Source organism: Mesocricetus auratus, unplaced genomic scaffold, assembly GCF_017639785.1.
Source record: "Mesocricetus auratus isolate SY011 unplaced genomic scaffold, BCM_Maur_2.0 Super-Scaffold_100023, whole genome shotgun sequence".
NCBI lineage: Eukaryota > Metazoa > Chordata > Mammalia > Rodentia > Cricetidae > Mesocricetus > Mesocricetus auratus.
This window is the reverse complement of record NW_024429204.1, coordinates 27,869,366-27,887,016: the sequence shown is the minus strand read 5'-3', so window position 1 is coordinate 27,887,016 and position 17,651 is coordinate 27,869,366. Positions and strand designations below refer to the sequence as shown.

Sequence of the window (17,651 nt, the reverse complement as noted above, 5' to 3'; positions counted from 1 at the left end):
GTCATCCCAGCAGGACGGAGGAACCTCTCAGGATTAGAGACACGGAAGAGAGAAACTTCAGACAGCGGGGTTTGGAAATTTTGCTGACCATGGGAATCAAGTAGCCGCCCAGTGGCTACTCACGGGTGAAGAGTCAAGGGTGGGCTTTGAGGCCGTAGATGGCTGACAAATGGAAGACTCACTGTGCTTCCCTGGCAGTTTAAAGCCCTGGCATTTATAACTTCCAAAGGCTGGAAGGATTGTCTTTGTTTACTTTCAGAGTTTTATGCAATTTTCCTTTGATCTTGAAGTTGAACATCAGAGACAGAACTTGATACTACGACAGTCTTAGCATAGATGGGAACTCTGAAAAAGAAACTCAAGAGGCCTGGTTTTAAATTTTTCACTTGTCCCTGAGAAGTATCTGGAATCCTCATTATAAGCCGCTGAGTGAGCTAAAATGTTTTCTGCTGTCATCTATAGAATCTCACCCTACACACTGACTTTAACCATGAAGAAACAATTTTGTCCTTTATAGGGGGGGGCAGGAGAAAGTAGAGAGGCTCGAAGCAGGTAGGGCCGGCCGTCTTTCTGAAATGTCAGTTTATCTTCACGCCAACCTCTCCTATCAGATGAGCACGGGAAGTCACAGACCAGGCTTCTTACTAACCCCCACCTTGCATGCAATAGAAATGGGCAGAAATCAAAGACAAGAGAGTCTCTCATCTCCTTGGGACAAAAGCCCCTCTAGAATAAGTGGTCCAATTAACGAAGAGTCTGTCTAGTATCTAGTCTTGATTAACTGTATCTAGTCTCGATTAGCTTCACTCTGAAAGATGAAACCATTTTGGCAGAGGACTGGTGACATTTGCCTGACCTCTCTCATTAGAGCTCATCCCTCGCTAAGGCGAGGTTACCTTTTTCAGTGCCCCTTAGGTTTCCAGAAGAAAAACAGATAAGCCAGTAATGGGTTTCTTTGCCAGGGAGGGGAAGGATAATAGGAAGGAGAGTGTCTGCTAGGAAGAATATAAATTTGATTAGCCAATAAGACTTCCACAGTGATTGAATAGCCCCTCATTTTCCATAGCCAATTTTCCAACAGATTGGCCGTAGATAATCAATTATGTATTTCTATTCTGAGGCCAAAAATAGAAAGTAAAATTTGTTGTCAGGAAATAAAATAACAAACAGAACTGTAAGGATCATCTTGTCCTTGGTGGCCACAACAAATTAAAGGCCTGTGCCTATATTAGCTAGAGTATCTACAGGGAAATCTACAAGAAAGCATAATTTCCTCCATACTCATAAGAGACATTTGTGCGATACCTGGAGCGGCAATCTCCTACCCCATTTGTCTGGAAACTTCTAATGTAACTGACAAGACAATGATGAAATGATAAATGCTATTCTTGGGGGTACCATTTTGAGACAGGGCCTCTCTGTGTAACAGCTCTGACTGTCCTGGAACTCACTCTGTAGACCAGGTTAGCCTCAAATTCATGGAGATCTGCCTGGCTCTGCCTCCCAAGTGCTCCACTACTGCCTGGCCGATAACTGCTGTTCTTAAAGGGAAAACCAGAGACATGCCTGGGTACCTTGTTCAGGGTGGTAGGCAATAGATGCAAAAATTATTTGTTTTCTGTACTCATGAGTCTTTTAAATAAACACAGCCTCTTGTTTGCATTTGCCTTTTGCAAATTTTGTTGTCTTGTTTTGGGGGTAAGTCTTACTTCCATAACCAGATGTGATATAAATTCAGGATTTTTCTACCTTAGCCTCCCGAGGAATACGATTTCTTCTTGTTTTCATAATTGCCTTTGTGTTTCATAATAAGGTGTAAAAACCATAGCAGATAGTTTATTAAGAACAGAATAGAGGTGAGATGATACAGGCGGCCATGTAGAGCCGGTTCCAGCTTGTCTTCAACTCTACACTTAGAACACGTTTTCTTTGTCTCTTAAGATGTGAAATGGCATCCAGGTATAGATTAGCCATCCTGTATCACTGTCCTTAAAAGAGGCGTCACTAGAATCAGACTTCAGAGAATAAACAACCTCTTCTCTAAAACTAATGCTTTTTCATCTATGAGCATATAAACTTGACCCATCAAATGCTAATACATAAAATCAACTTCATTAAAGTGAATGTTACTGAAAACTTAACACCTTCATGAGGCTGCTTCTGACTAAAGCATTTGAAGGACTGACATTGAACCCAGTGAGGTATTCCACTTATCTAGATTTGCTGACTCATGGGGAAGTTTCAGGAGGCTAGCCTGCATTATGATTACTAAGGAAAACCCTTGGAATATTACAGCATATTGTAAGAGTAAACCTCAATGTGTGTTCATGAGTGAACTGATTGGAAAAGCTTTGGTGCATGTAAATCTACATGGTAACAGTTGTACATCCATGCACGAGTCTATCACGTTTGCTGTGGGGTGGATGAGCCTGGAGGGTACTATGCTAAATGAAGCAAGCCAGGCACAGAAAGGACCTGCACAAGCTCCCTTATATGTTGATGTTTCTGGAAATCAAATATACAGAGACAGAGAGCAAATGGATGAGTAGGGTGGGATGGGAAAGGCAATAGAACAAACCAGAAGGGGGAATAAATACTATTGCAGAAAAAGAATACCAAGAAAGGGGTGAAGGCAGAGAGATGGGATGGGGGAAGCAACCAAAACTGGGTATGAAAGCCCAGCGTGGGGGCCTACTCCTTCATAAGCTAATTAAAAATAATAATAGTAACTAAATATTCTGAAAGGAAGTAACAGAAAACAAGACAAAAGGATGGCGATGAAGAGTGATGGACAGAAACAGGACGATGTAGGTCTGAGGACAGTAAAAGAAATGTGGCATAATCAAGTCTAGAGAGCCAGCATGCAACATAGGAGCTAGCATCAGGAAATTTGCATTTGCTCTCTGCACTATAGGAACAGGCTGTAGCTGTTACTGCCACAAAGGGTAGCCGTGAGATGATGGCTATGCTAATTTTCCTGCATTATCTACTGTGCTCTCTAACATCGTGTAAGCCTTAAGTATACACAGTATGTGGAATTCATTGACAAAAAGGAAGTCATGTAATTAAGATGCCTTTGGCCTCAAGAAGCAGAAAACTCTGACTCAAAGAGTTTTACTTAATAAATAAAAATATATTGCTTAATCTAAAAATAAAACAATCAATTCAGTTATGCATAGCATTTTAATTCGTCCATAGACTACTAGTGTTAGTATGTAAGTGAAACTAGGGTTCCCTATCTAACATAGTCCTAGTGTCTTATATGGGTTTGATAGTCTAAATCAGACTGTGTCATAAGTTGATGTTCACCAAGTCTGTCCGTGGTGTATTTGTAAAGAACCCTTTGACCTGCTACATTGGGCCAGGATTGGCAATGACCATATCATGTGGATTTGTGGAAATTCAGTGATGAAATTTATGCCCATTTCCAAGGACACAAGCCTTTTCGTTAAGTTAAAACGATCAACACCATATTGGACGTGGGGATTGATATACGCTAGGCAACTGCTCTGCCATTGAACTGCAAACCCTCACTCCTTATTCTACTGTTTTACACTGAGGCAGACTCTCCCTGAATTCCCTGATCTGTCCTTGGACTCAGTCTACAGCCCAGAAAAGCTTTGAACTTGCAGTCCTCTGGCCAGCCTCTTGACTTGCTAGAATACAGACCTGTGCTCCTACACCTGGCTGGTTATGTATTAGACACTTCTTTTGGCATTTTTATGGTGTCAAAATGTTTTTTTTCCTTTTTTAACACATAAAGCAGCCCAGATCCATACAGAGTGCTGACCAGTAGGCAAATTTCACCAGCTTAAGCGTGTCCCCATTGCATAGGTCAAGGCTAAATTTTCTGTTGCTCACCTCACTGGGAGCTTGGCTGTCAGAGGCCCCTGGCACTGTGCCACATCTGCTGTCCAGTCTGTACCAGTCTGAGCTACTCTGGGTTGCGTACTCTGTGTTTGCCATCTTTGTAGCTTGACTCACGGCCACCATATTTCCAGCTTGTAGTGTCCTACTGCACCTCCTGTGCAACCAAGGACTGTCTTCAGGTTGAAGGTGGCTCATGGGGTTGTAGGTGATGAAGCCCTCCGGCTGTTCACAGAGGCAGCATCAGACAGCAGAAAGTGGATCCCTGGACAGTGGAGTGGGAAACTCATCACACAGGTTTTTCTGGCATGCCCAGTGCTCAGTGAGATATTTTCCTGGCTTCAGAACTCTGGATTCATTAGCCTTTGCTTTGGGAGTGAAGGAAATAGAATCTCAGGCATCGGTGCCCGGGCCTTTATTATATTTGATATCAGGACCACGGTGCCATCTGTCCTTCAAGGGTTCACTCTGCTTCCATGGAGGAGCTGAAGGTTGTTTCTGAGCACAGCAGCCTGAATGACCATTTTATACTAAAGGTGGGTCATACCATGTCACTTTCCCCGGATAGCATTCCCTGAGTGCTCACCGTTCCCGTCCTCACCCCCCACCTCATTGCCTACCCCTTCCCCTCACATCTGCCAACATCAGGGCTTCCCTGACACCACAAGTAAGTGCCCTGTTGGGCGTGGGCCAGGGCTTTGCTCCCCAGCCACTCTCATAAAGGGCCCTGTCCTTGAGGTTTCTTCCCAGTGGCGCTTTGATCCAGGGGGTGGTTCCCGATACTCTCCACCTCATTCTTTACATCTCATTCTACTGTCTTGTCCCTTGCAGAGTGTATTGACTGGTGACTTATTTCTCTGTTGCCTTCTCCCTGACAAGACTCTATCTAAGCCTCTAGAGAACAAATGGTTTTGTCTTTTCCAGACTGCCTTGTTGTGTGGCCCAGAATAAAGCCTGGTAAAGAATAGATAGATTTGTTTTTGAATGAGTGAATACAGTAATCAAATTTGAATATCTAAAATATTAATCTCCCCTAATTAGCAACCATCTCCAGATATTTCACATTCTCCCACTTGTGTTACTCAGATGATGTTTAAAACAAGCCTCTCAGATTCTGCCTCCAAAACAAGCCCACTCTGATTTCTGTTGCCATCCATCTAGACACATTGGAATGCAACGATTAAAGGCATGGCCTCTGGAGCTAGAGAACCTGCGTCAAATCTCGTCACTTTTACTCAGCATCTGGAAAATTATTCACTCCTCCATGCTTTTGATGCACTATGTATAAAGTGATTATAATAGATCAGGCCTCAGAAAGCTTCTTTAAGCATGATACAAACCGATTGAAAAATAAAAGCACCTAGAACAGTATTTGAGACATGATACATGTTTGTATTGAGACATACATAATTTTAATTAATATTTTTCTTACTATTTCTTAATATTGTGCTATACTATCAATTGATGTTGCTTTGTAATTATTATCTTAGCCTACTCCCTGTGGCTATAACAGAGGGACCTGGTTATGGCTAAGTTAGTTGACTCATAACTCCAGAAGAACAAACAGTGTTGTTCAAGAATCCGACAAGTTTCCCCAGGCTAGATCACAACATGACACATGAAGTCGTGTGTGGGGGACCATGGGATTGGAGACAGAGTGATGGGCAGAGGACCATGTGTTAAGAGAATCAGTAAGGAAGTGGAGAGATCCCATGCTCTTGGGAACTAATCCCTCCACAAGACTAGCAGGATCCCTTCACAAGGGGGCCCTGCCCCCACTCACCTCCAAGAAGGCCCCGTCTCTTAAAGTCCCTGCCACCGTCAGTATCATCACACTGGACAATAAACTTAGATAGGGACAAACCACATCCCAGCCATGGCACTGCTTGTAGATTGTACGAGGGATGAATGGATGAATTTACATTATTAAACCTGAAATACAATAACATCCTTCTCTGTTGTGACACTTTCGTCCCTCAGAAGGTTTTGTCGTTCACTCGTTTTCTCTGTACAGTTGCTGCAATTTGTAGCTCCATTTACAGATATATAATCTTAGTTGCTGTTTTGAGTGAGGCTGGTCTTCACATTTTCTAAGAGCTGGTGCTCACCCTCCAGCCCGTTTTCCCTGTGTGTCATGAGACTCAGCAATAGGTATATGATAGTCTCCTCCACATTTGCTCGGGGATGTTGGGCATGCGACCTCATCACAGTCCAGCTTAATAAGATCTAACTGAAATTTCACATTCACTGAGAGGGCTTGCTCCCACGAACCAGATTAAGCTGATTCATCAGTTAAACTCCCGTGCAGACTCTCAATTGGCAAATTATAGGATCATCCATGCCTCATGATTTCTTTTAGGATTGCTTTTAGAATAATTAACTGAGATTAAGGAAGTTGCTGTTGGCATGGAACAGCAAAGTGCATTTCCATTTTGGTTGGTGAGTACGTTGTTTGACTGCGCTTACACGAAAAACAGGAGATGAAGGTCACACCTGAAGGCTAACAGGACAGACCATAACTGTATAAAGCCCAGAGTACCTGCCTCCGTATTACTCAGGCACATGTGTCTCTACGCAGATATGCAAGTGATGCAGTCAGCATAGACCCACTCTTATTCTTTGACTGCTGTGTGGGCCTGGGGTGCTCCTTGGTCATCTTACTAGGCTGGTCCATTGCATTCACTGTGCTATTCTTTTATTTCTCATTTTGGACTCATTCCTGAAACTTCCTTCCCCGAGAAAACATAAGCATTGAAAGGTTATCCCCACCTACTCTAACCCTTCTAGCCCTCCTTTCTGGTTGTATAAACCTGTGGTCTTTCCAACCACTTTCCTCTCAGGGGGGTTGGATCCTATTTCCACTCAAGTTTCAAAGAGTGATTTCTTCCCCCTTTGGCAATTTTCTGTACTGTTTCAGTGACGTATGTTCATCTGGATCTCATACTAGAAACGTCCTGGAAATATCATCTTTCTAAAAACAATTTTTTTTGGTTTTTCGAGACAGGGTGTCTCTGTGGCTTTGGAGGCTGTCCTGGTCTTGTTGACCAGGCTGGTCTCGAACTCACAGAGATCCTCCTGCCTCTGCCTCCCAAGTGCTGGGATTAAAGGCATGTGCCACCACCGCCTGGCAAAAATAAACGAGAAATGAAAAACACCTACCCCTGTATTTATTGCCCTGGTCTGATTTGTTATAAGACTGTTTAAATGAACATCTTTTTATTTATGTACTATATTTTCATTAATTAAATTTGTTTTCTATGCTGGTTAGTTCCAATTGTCAACTTGATACAACTTAGAGTCACCTGAAAAGAGAATCTTTATTGGGGAATTATCTAAATCAGGTTGGACGATGGGTGTGTCTGTGGGGGGGATATCTTGATTGTTAGTTGATATAGGATAACGCAGTCTACTGTGGATTTGGATAGCATCATTCCCTAGGCAGGGGCACTGAACAGCATAAGAAAGGAGAAAGCTAGTTGAGAGTAGTTACCCAAGCAAAGATATATTCTGTCTTAGCTCTTGACTGCAAATGTGATGGCTCCCCTGAAATGATAAACAATAAGTTGAATTGCCAGCCAGTTAGCTGCTTTTTCATTTATGTTGCTTTTTGTCACAGTATTTTATCACAGCAACCAAAATAAAGTTGGGGGATTCTCTGACAGTTCCACGAATGAATGCCTACAGTGCATTCTGTTTACTCTCACATTCTACCCTCTGCCTTGTCAACGACTCCTCCACCTTACAGGCCTTTTTCCAATTTTCATTTCTCTTTTGTTTTGTGACCCACTAGTTTTAACCAGGGCCATCTTAGGACCACAGGTATGGAACTATACTGTGGAGCTTGGTGGGCTCATCAGTGTGCATATATCTGAAACTAATAACTCCCTTTGCCCCAGGGTCTGTTAGTAACCAAATAGCGCATCATGGGGGGTATTGCTTCTTTGCCCTTCCCTTATCCGTCACTGGCTGTTGACAGATACAGTGTGTTGTGACTTGCCACTGCATGGAAGTGTAGCTGCTGTGAGTTCATGATTGAGTGCCTGTGTCCTGCCTAGAAAATAACATCCCACCGCCCTTCTCCCTTTCTTCTGGCTCTTGAGTTCCATTGGGCCTTCTCATGTGATATTCCTGAGTGCAGACTCAATGGCATGAATGTCCTGCTTAGGGTTGAATACTTAGTTGTCCCTTCTTCTCAGCACATTGGGCAGCCAAGAATCTCTGTATTATGACCAGTCACTGTAAAGGCATGGTTTCTGGTTAAGCTAAGAGTAGCAAGTATAGTTTGATGCCACGTGCATTTATCCAGATGATGGTGTTCAGTTCCCCTCTAGGACTTACGACATCCACAGGCATGGGTTTTACTGGGCTTACAATACCAGGCCTGAATTCCTTCCTGCAGAGTGTGCCTCAGTTTCAGGAAGAGAGCTGCTGGCTGCTGCCTTAGTGGGCGAGGCACTAATGTTAGCAGTGCCTGGGTTGGATTGCAGTTACCTCTGATACCTCTTCTCCCCTGGCACTGCCACGGCACCTTTCGGCACTATGGGAGCTAATGAGAGAGGAGGAAGGTTTTTAGCTCAGTTCTGGCATGACTTCTCTGTGTCTTATAACCAAGGTGTGTGGTGTCTTTAGCAGTAGTCTTACCATCTCATTCTGGTGGACAGCCAAGAAGAATGACAAGAACATGTAATTTTAAGCACTTCTGGGAACCCCTTGAGCTAAAACAGAACCCTCATAAAAACAACATATCTGATACTAGAGGTTTGTTTATTAATAATAATAAGCCACCACCCATGGCTTATGGGAACCGTATTATCCAGTCAAACAAGATAACCGTTCTGGTTCTGATTTTTTAGTTTGTATTTTAATTGACTTGCAAGCAGTAGGTTTACCTATGAATTTTTTCATATGATCTTCATTTTGATGAATGCCTCCTTCTCCTCTTATTGCCCCCAAACCCCAAGCCCAATTAACCCCTGTTGTCTTCCATGCCAGCCCCAATCTGCCTAACTCCACTGTCCTAAGGCATTCACCACTCAACAGCCCTTTTCTGTTTCCCTGACTTTCTATATGAGCTCCAGGTTAAACACACAGATCTAAAGAGTTGAGTTAGGATCCACATTGGACAGAGAACATGTGGCATTTGTCTTTCTGTCTGAATACCTCACTCACTGTGCTTTTTCTTTTTCTTATCTCTTTCTTTTTAGCTCCCTCTGTTGGCCTTCAGATTCCAATTTTATGTATTGCTCAACAAAATTCCATTGCATATGCCCACAGCATTTTCATTATTCCTCCATCCATTGATGGACAGCTACGCTGGTTTTATTTCTTAGCTATTGTGCACAGGACAGCAATGAATGTAGATAAGCAAGTATTTCTGTAGTAGGGCATAGAGTCCTTTGGGTATATGCCCAGAAGTGATACAAACGGGTCACATGGTAGTTCTGTTTTTAGCTTTGGAAAGACCAGCGTACCGATTTCCATAATGACTGAAGCGGTGAACAAAGGCTCTTCTTTGCCCACATCCTCACCAGCATCGCTGTCACTGGATTTGGTGTCTTTCCTCAGATTCTTTCAAACCAACTCCAGCGAGGGGTCGGCTCCCTAACTGCCCTCCCCTGAAGCATCTCTATGAGGTCCGCAGTCATTACCACTGTTATCTCCTGTGATCATCTCTCATCCTCTGCCCATCTGACATTTGTGCAGGGGCTTGTGTTTGTTTGCTTGCTTTGTTGTTTTTTATTTTCTGTCAGCCATCCCCTCTCCTAACTTTTATTATGCCACCATCTCTCATCCTCTGCTCAGCTGACATTTGGCAGGTCTCTCGTTGGTTTGTGTGCTTGCTTTGTTTCTTGCCGCTAACAGCCCCTCTCCTTAACTCTTGTTATGGGCTGTCTTCCAGTGTCACCAAATGCTTCTGCTCCCCGGTTGTATTTGGACAGGGTAAACTGGATGCTTCTTTCTCATACACAGCCTGAAAGTGGGAATGTTCGATTCAGTTCCTAGACTGCTTCTGTTCTATTATTTTTACTGTCTGTTTAATTCCCCGACTTTAAATGCCACCGGAGCTCCATCATCGGATAATTTCCAATAAGGAAAAAAGAGCAACAATTGTAGTGAGGAGAGTTAAAATCTTAATAACATCAGTACCTAAATTGTAAACAATTTATGTCCACCAATATGGTGGACAGGCCAAAGATTAAACTTTGTGTTCCAGTAACTACTCAGAAAGCACTTGAATTTCACATTAAGTCAATGGGGGGAGGGGCTGTCACATATGACCTTCTACCTTGAATTGTGATTCTGAAGGATTATAATTTCAAATCAAGAAACAAGCCATGCTTCAGAAAGCCTTGTGGACTGTCATAGTATCTTAAGATGGTTTTCAGATTTGGCCTTGAATGTGAAGAAAGAGAATATCATATAAATATTACTCACAAATGGGAATCTGTTCTAGAGGAATTATGTATGAACAGAGATACCTGCCACACATGCACTCACATGATCTTTTATAATGACTGAACTTTGTTTCAGAATGATGAGAAACTGGTATATTCAGTTGAAACCATTCTTCAAATGTTGTTTCTGTATCTTGGATATATGGGGTGTGATCTTCTCTTGCAATGCAATAATAACAGCTCCCAATTAGTCACACAGTCATCAGAGCAAACAACCGAGACTCTCAATTATACTATGCTCTTGAACTGGGATGCTCAGTAGGCCACGTTTACTGAGTGCATCTTCAACTGAGTGCAGTTCATTTCCAATGGATTTATCAGACATAGCTTCATTGTGACTTGAAGAATGTTAATTTACTTCAAATGAATATCCAGCATGCAGAGATAATCCAGACACTCACAGAATATAAGTAACATACAGTAGGAATCCAGGGAGTGTTTTGAATCTGGTCATACCAGGTTGTTGCTTTCCTTCCTTGAAGTGGTATCAGAGTTTTGTGGCTTTTGTAGCTACCAAATTCGAAGCCACAGACTGTTTCGCACTTTTTAATGCATCTTAAAATTTGAATTCCTTAGGAGATGAGTAGTAGCTACTTGAATACGGCACTTTATTTGAAGAGGGAAGGGGTGTTGATCAGGAAGTAGGGAAGGCAAGGAACCAAAAGATGGTTCTACATTAGGACAACCACCCTTGTAAGGAAATTAGAGGACAGTGAACGAAACGCATGTATCAGGACACTTTTGCTTGCAGAACAGTGGGAACTAGGGTGTCTGAACAGTGGCTGTTACTGACTGCTACGTGATGTGTGGTGGTAGTTATGTGATACTCTCCACGCACTTCAGATGTGCTGGTACCATAGACCAGGCAATCCCGAGTCGTTTCAGGGAAGAAACCTGTGCCACAGAGGTAGAGGGAATGATGGATAAGAGCCTACTAGAGGACACAGCAAGTTCAAAGGGTGTGGTTAGGGCATAAACAATGTCTCTTTCAGACAGAGATGCTAATTACATTAGGATGAAAAAGTGAAACTTGACATCTTTTTTAAGAAACCAAAAACTATAAAAATTAAGGAAAGGATACTTGCTTTTTATTCTAAGAGTCCCTGATCTTTAGGGGTTTTGTTTGTTTGTGTTTTTTTTTTCTGGGTGAGACTGGAGTGTGCTTGAACATCAGGCTGGTTATCGGCTCGCATTATTACCTGACATGAACGGCACCACCATCAGTAGAGGCAGTGGGCCATGTGTACTCAACTGCTGATTGGATGGACAGAGGGTTAATTTCGGTACATGGTTCTGGTCTGTGACTTGAAGGCCCCTCGAACAACTTTGAAATATTTTCCCAGAATAACACTCATAAGACAACTCAGGATATACCTTTTTTTTAGTTGTGTATGTCCCTTTTATCACCATGAGGTCCAGTCTCCTGGCAACCAGATTCATGTGATTCTGACTTGCATCAACATTTTCCAGTTTATAAACTTCTAGAAAATAGCCCATTGCTCTGCCTTTTTCTCTTCCTCTGCCTCCTTCCTCGTCTTCTTGTCTTCTCCTGCTTAGGTTTCATGGTTGTTCAATGCTGATGCTCTCTCAAATATTCTCATTCCATTGCCTCAGTTCCATTAACTGGCCTGGATCTTTTCTCTGTGAGCCCTTCCTGGCCAGCATTCTCACCCTCATAAGAAAATTGTGTCCATTTGTCATCTGGACACATCAGATTGTCATCAGTAGTTGACTGAGGAAGACTTTGCTCTATTCAGATAGAAATCACATATAAGGAAAGCACAGCTCCCTTCCTGTTGGGTAACTCAGAGGTCTTTATCTCCAGAGTCTGAGAGCCTGGACTCATAAACCCAGAAATATGCAGCTCTAGGCTCTGAGAAAGTGAGGTCTATGGCTGTGGTCTTTAGAAGCCTGATGTCTGTCTAGGTGCTCAGGCCAGAACAAGCTCTAGACTTTCAAAATCATTCTCTTATGGTTCTAGACCCGGAGAACCTCAAGGCTCATTTCTCTAATCTCTCAAAACTGGAGACCTGTAGTTGGAGACATGCATGCCAAAAGCATTGCTTTGAGCTTGGAGTGACAGCAGCCCCGCACCCAACTTGTGTTAAAGCTCCCAGGTGCTTTGAATCTTTGCCAGATGTCTATGCTCCTGCTAGGTTGGTGTAGGGCTGAAAACCCTGGTTCTGGTGTTTTTCATAGAAACATCTTATTTAGTTCTATCCATGATGAAGACTGCAAGTAAGCAGTAAAGGATATCTAGGGGACCCTCCATTGTGTTTAATGTTGTAAAACGAATGACGGGTAGACTGGAGCAGCCTCTTGGACTAGCCTCACAAGTTCTAGAAGTAGACTCTCTATAGCTTTGCACGTGAAAAGTTGTAAGTGCCACCGATCACAAGCCCCAAATACTTACTAGTCCTTAGCCTTGCATTGCACCCGTTTCAGGCTTTCTGTGGAGTCACCAGGGGTCCCAAGTGAGAGCAACGACAAGACGAGCAGTGTCATCTTGGAGTCTTCCAAACTAGCAACACTAGCCTGAGTGATGGTGGCTGGGGGAAGGCCTCCTGAAGCCAGAGTTGATCTTCGGGCAGCAACTGTGGTTGAGAGACCATTGGGATAAAAGCAAGATGCTTGTTAAGGTGGTCCTGTCCCTTTGAGTGGTTATCTTATAAGCAAGTGTGGGATCCTGATGGGCAGAGAGAAACTGGCCCAAGGGTGACCCAGACTAGACGAAAACGTCCCCGTCTACACTTGAGCTTCATGTTGGGTTTTATGTTCCTTCATGTCCTTTAAGTCGGAAGATAAGCACACAAAATCTATAGCATTGGACTATGCTTTTATCTAATTACTCTGTCCCATTTTCATCGACATGGAAGATTTCTTAAATTGCTCTTGGGCATCAATGCAAGAAAGACAGAAATAAAAAGAAAGAAGATGGCATTTATGCTTTCCTAAAACACATTGTTTTAATTGTGCCTGATAAAAGATCAAGTGACTACAAAAAGTATTTTCTTTGCGATGAGGGTTGCTGTCACTTTCCCCTCAAGTAGAATGAGATGCACTAGCCGACAGTGACAAGGCTCCTCTGTGGTCAGTGTGTCTGAGAAATAAACATGGCATCTCTGGGATGGAGTTTCTAATCACTCAGCACTGCTTTGTGGGTATGTCAGCCATACTTCAAGGCAGGCGCCATGCTCAGGAGCAGTTGGCCAAGACAAAGTAAATCCCATGTCTGTGTGTGTGGGGGGGTGCTTTTTGTTTCATTTGATTTGGTTTGTTATTTTTTGTCTTACTGGTCTTTGTCTGGTGGTTTGATTTTTTACATTTTGAATTGTTTTTGTTGAGAGAGAGAAAAGATCCAGGCCAGTTAATGGAACTGAGGCAATGGAATGAGAATATTTGAGAGAATCAACATTGAGCAACCATGAAACCTAAGCAGGAGAAGACGGGAAGACGAGGAAGGAGGCAGAGGAAGAGAAAAAGGCAGAGCAATGGGCTATTTTCTAGAAGTTTATAAACTGGAGAATGATGATGCAAGTCAGGTTGCCAGGAGACTGGACTTCATGGTGATAAAATGGACATACAAGGAACATACACAACTAAAAGAAATATATATCCTGAGTTGTCTTGTGAGTGTTATTCTGGGAGAGAGGCAGAACCTGAAGTTGGGTGGGTAAGGAGGTGGTAAGGCCGTGAGAGGAGTTGGCGAGAGGAAGAAAATGGCCAAAATATAGAATATGAGAAAAAGCTTTAAATAAAATAACAGTAATCCTAAGATGTAATGCTGGAGCAAATGTTTGATTAAATAAGAACATATTTCCTAGGGTATTAATATATTTGTTAATAAATGAAAGTGACAAATATAGCATAACATAGAGAAAATTGATTTTGATGTAATACTCAAGCTGGACATGATGGCTCATGCCTGTAATTTCTTCTTATTCTCATCCAAATTTTTTTGTGTTTTTTTGCAATTAAAAAATCATCACATCTTTCATATCTTTCTCTTTCCTCCATCTTCTTTCATACCCCGACTCAATCCCTCTTTTTCTTTAGTTGTTATTCATTCATATGTTAAGTTAATGCATAAATGATAAATGTAAGAAAAGGGTAATGGGTAGGTGAATACAATCCAAGTTCGTTGTATCACACACAGAAATGTCATAAACAAATCATTACTTTGTACAAATAATATATACTCACACTAACTCCTTATGTTGAGAAAGTCTTTTTGAAGGTTGGCTGTGTGTGGTTGTCTTGGGGGGTAGACTTGATAGAGATCCCAGAGCCTCAGGTTTGAAGGAAGCAGACTTAGTATTTATTGACAGGTAGTCTATTTACATTTTCATTTAAATTTCTCTGCTCTTGCAAGTGGCCTCCTAACAGACAAATCATCTAGAAAGATGCAAAAGGAAAGATAAAGATAAAACCAGAAATTCTTTTAAAGCCATGAAATCAAAATATCAACTATATGCACATAAGTATTATATATTGATGGGGGTGTCCTTCTGTATATATGTTTCTCTTAATGACTGGTGAATAAAACACTGTTTGGTGAATAGGGGCAGGAAGATAGGCAGGGTGAGGAGATAAGGAGAATTCTGGGAAGGGTAGGCAAAAGAGCAAGCTCACTGAACAGAGCACCACGTAGACTGCCAAAGGAGTAACATGCCGGACTGTGGGTAAGCCACAGCCTCATGGCAATACAATGATTAATAGAAATGGGTTAATAATTAAGGCAGAGCTAGCGGATAAGAAGCCCTAGATATTGGCCATTGGTTTTATAATTAATATGGCGTCTGTGTGTTTATTTGTGGCTGGTAGGAAAGAAAGCTCAGCAGCAATATATGTCTAAGGGAGGCTTATATATACATATAAACACGTAGTGCTGCGGTTCAGCAGGAAATTTTGCTTCCATAGTTTAATGTGAGGACTCATACTTTGCAGAAGTCAGAACTAAAATGCTGTACAAGAGAGTTTTATACACATACACATATATTACATATATATATATTATACGTAACAAATTATGTAATAAGGTGCACTGTTTACAAGCGAAAAAAGATTCCTCTGCAGTTGACAGAAGGATTGTTAGAAAACAGTGGTCTATTTTAATTGCATGACTGAGCCTCATTACTGAGCACTATTAATATAATGTGACACAACCCACCCCAATTCCCAAGTAACATAGCCGCCTGCTGTCAAGGCAGGTTCATGGCTAAAGGATGCAGACAGTTTGGAAGTTTTATGCAGAGAAAAACATGGAGGCATTTCTAGAAATCATTTGCCAGGCCTGGGTGAGGGTGTTAAATGTGTGCACTTAAGCAAAAGTGGTGATAGACGGACGCCAAGCAGTCGCCATAAATAACTGATATGGAAGTTATTAATATCAGATGAGGGGATGATTTATCACGTTCGCCTCTCCAGATGTGGAAGCGAGGTGCTAGAACTCAGCAGCAGACTGCCGTCTGCCCAATTCTGAACAAGTTTAAATCGATGAATTATTAATTAGCCAAGTAAAATATTTATTAAAGTCAGTCGGCATTTGTTAAGCGTGTGGTGTAGATGAAGCTCTCTGTGAGTTACTGTGGAAGAGTGAAGAGTCGGGACCTGTGTCCCTCTGCTGCCCCTTCCTGTCCCCTCCCTCTTCAGTCCATAGCCATGGTCCCCATAGACGCAGATGTGTGACGAGGCAAGCCCCATGCTCGCCTCCACATAGGCTCAGACTCTGGTGGAGACCCTCCCCTTGCTCTTAGATTTGAAGTTGCATTGTTGCCTCATGGACTAAAGGCACGACTTCCCCAATCCTTCCCCTTTCTCGTTACGCCCAACACCATCAGGGTCTCCTCTCCCCTGTTCATAGACATAACAGGATGGAACGGGTGCCTCTCGAGGTCTTTGCTGTTAGTTCTAGCCTATATTCATCATTTTATTGTGTCACTCATCCCAGAAATTTTAATCATCACCTGCTATGCGCTGGATACATATATTGCGTTGTTAGAAACACAAAGGAAGCAATAGTCTCACACAGGCTTGGATTTCCCCCAGGCTATCCTCACAGAGAGCCTGCACGGAGTCTGCAATGCATCCTGTCTCCCATAATTCCCTGAGGTGAAGGCCCCGGGAGTGATTCCAGTTTCTAGTCCTCTCTCTCCATCCTCTCACTCACCCTCTGCTGCTGACAACCCGTCTTCTCCCTAATGCATTCAGTGACTTCATGGAAGCAGTGGCAATTGTTTGGGATCAACTGCATTGCAAAACCACACCGAAGTGATGACTTTCCCTTGCAGAAACCGTAAAGATGACACTATAAGAAAGCCATACGATTTAGGGGACTAGGTTGAAACACGAAACGGGAAAATTATGGCAAAGAGGAGCAAATGTAAACACTTTCTTTTTTATTACCCCCAAATGCTTTTATTGCACTTATTCAGGCTGATACTGAATATAAACAGGTCAGGGAAAGCAAGCAGATTTTTAATTAAAACATGTAAATTACAAAGCATGACAGAAACTAATTGCAAACCGAGCCCAGTACAGCCAAGAGGTATTAAAAACAGCCGAGGAAGGTGCGGGAGAAGGTTAAGCGGTGGAACGTTGGTCAGCAGGTGGCAGAGAGGCAGTCGGCTGACGTCCAGCTTGCACCCTTGGGTCTAAAGGACAGAGGGAGCTCTACCGGATGCGTCTAAGCTAGCTGGAGTCTCCCAGCTAAGTCCTATCAGTGGACAGAACGTGAAGCAAACTAGCGCCAATTGCATCCAGGGTCTTCCTCTTTGTGGCCTGTGGTCTTCGCCGTCCACTTGACTGGGTTGAGAGTCACCCAGGAGGCACATCTCTGGGAGGCCAACTCAGGAGAGAAGGCCCACTGAGAAATGCAGGTGGTACTAGCCCCTGGGCAGGGATCCTGGACTGAGTGTAAAATAGAAAAGCAGAAGCCACCTGGGATCAAGCATTCACCTCTGTCTTATTTCCTGACAGTGATGCAGAGCGACCAGCTCCTTCATGCTCTCGCCATCATAGCTGCAGCTGCTCTCGCGGCCAGACATTGCTGTTTACGATGGACTCTCTTTAGCTCACTGCACAGTCAGACTGTGAGCTGAAACAAACCCTCTATTTGTTAAGTTGCCTTCGTAGGTTATTTTATTGCAGCAATACGGAAAGTAACTGAAATGCTAAAATGTCCTAATTACAAAGGTCGTCTAGAGATGACTTCCAAATGCCCTGCACGTTAGGCTGATCAGAAATAGTGTGCAAACCATAAGATTTAGAACTATTGATAGAATGAGTTGTAAGACTCACACATGGTTCTCTGTTTCATGGATCTGACCA

At 42.8% G+C, this 17,651-nt stretch overlaps 1 protein-coding gene and 1 long non-coding RNA gene across 2 annotated transcripts in view; one reads left to right on the top strand and one right to left on the bottom strand.

The window, feature by feature from the left end:
* Positions 1–17,651, top strand: part of Dnaaf11 (dynein axonemal assembly factor 11) — an 86,394-nt gene that overhangs the window by 52,772 nt on the left and 15,971 nt on the right. The gene's annotated exons all lie outside the window — the stretch shown is intronic.
* Positions 12,604–17,651, bottom strand: part of LOC106021822 — a 42,943-nt gene continuing 37,895 nt past the window's right edge. Inside the window, exons 3-4 of the long non-coding RNA XR_005870566.1 lie at positions 14,526–14,717; positions 12,604–12,916 (exon numbers count right to left, since the gene is read on the bottom strand). This is a non-coding gene — a long non-coding RNA (uncharacterized LOC106021822). The remainder of the gene's footprint in view (positions 12,917–14,525; positions 14,718–17,651) is intronic.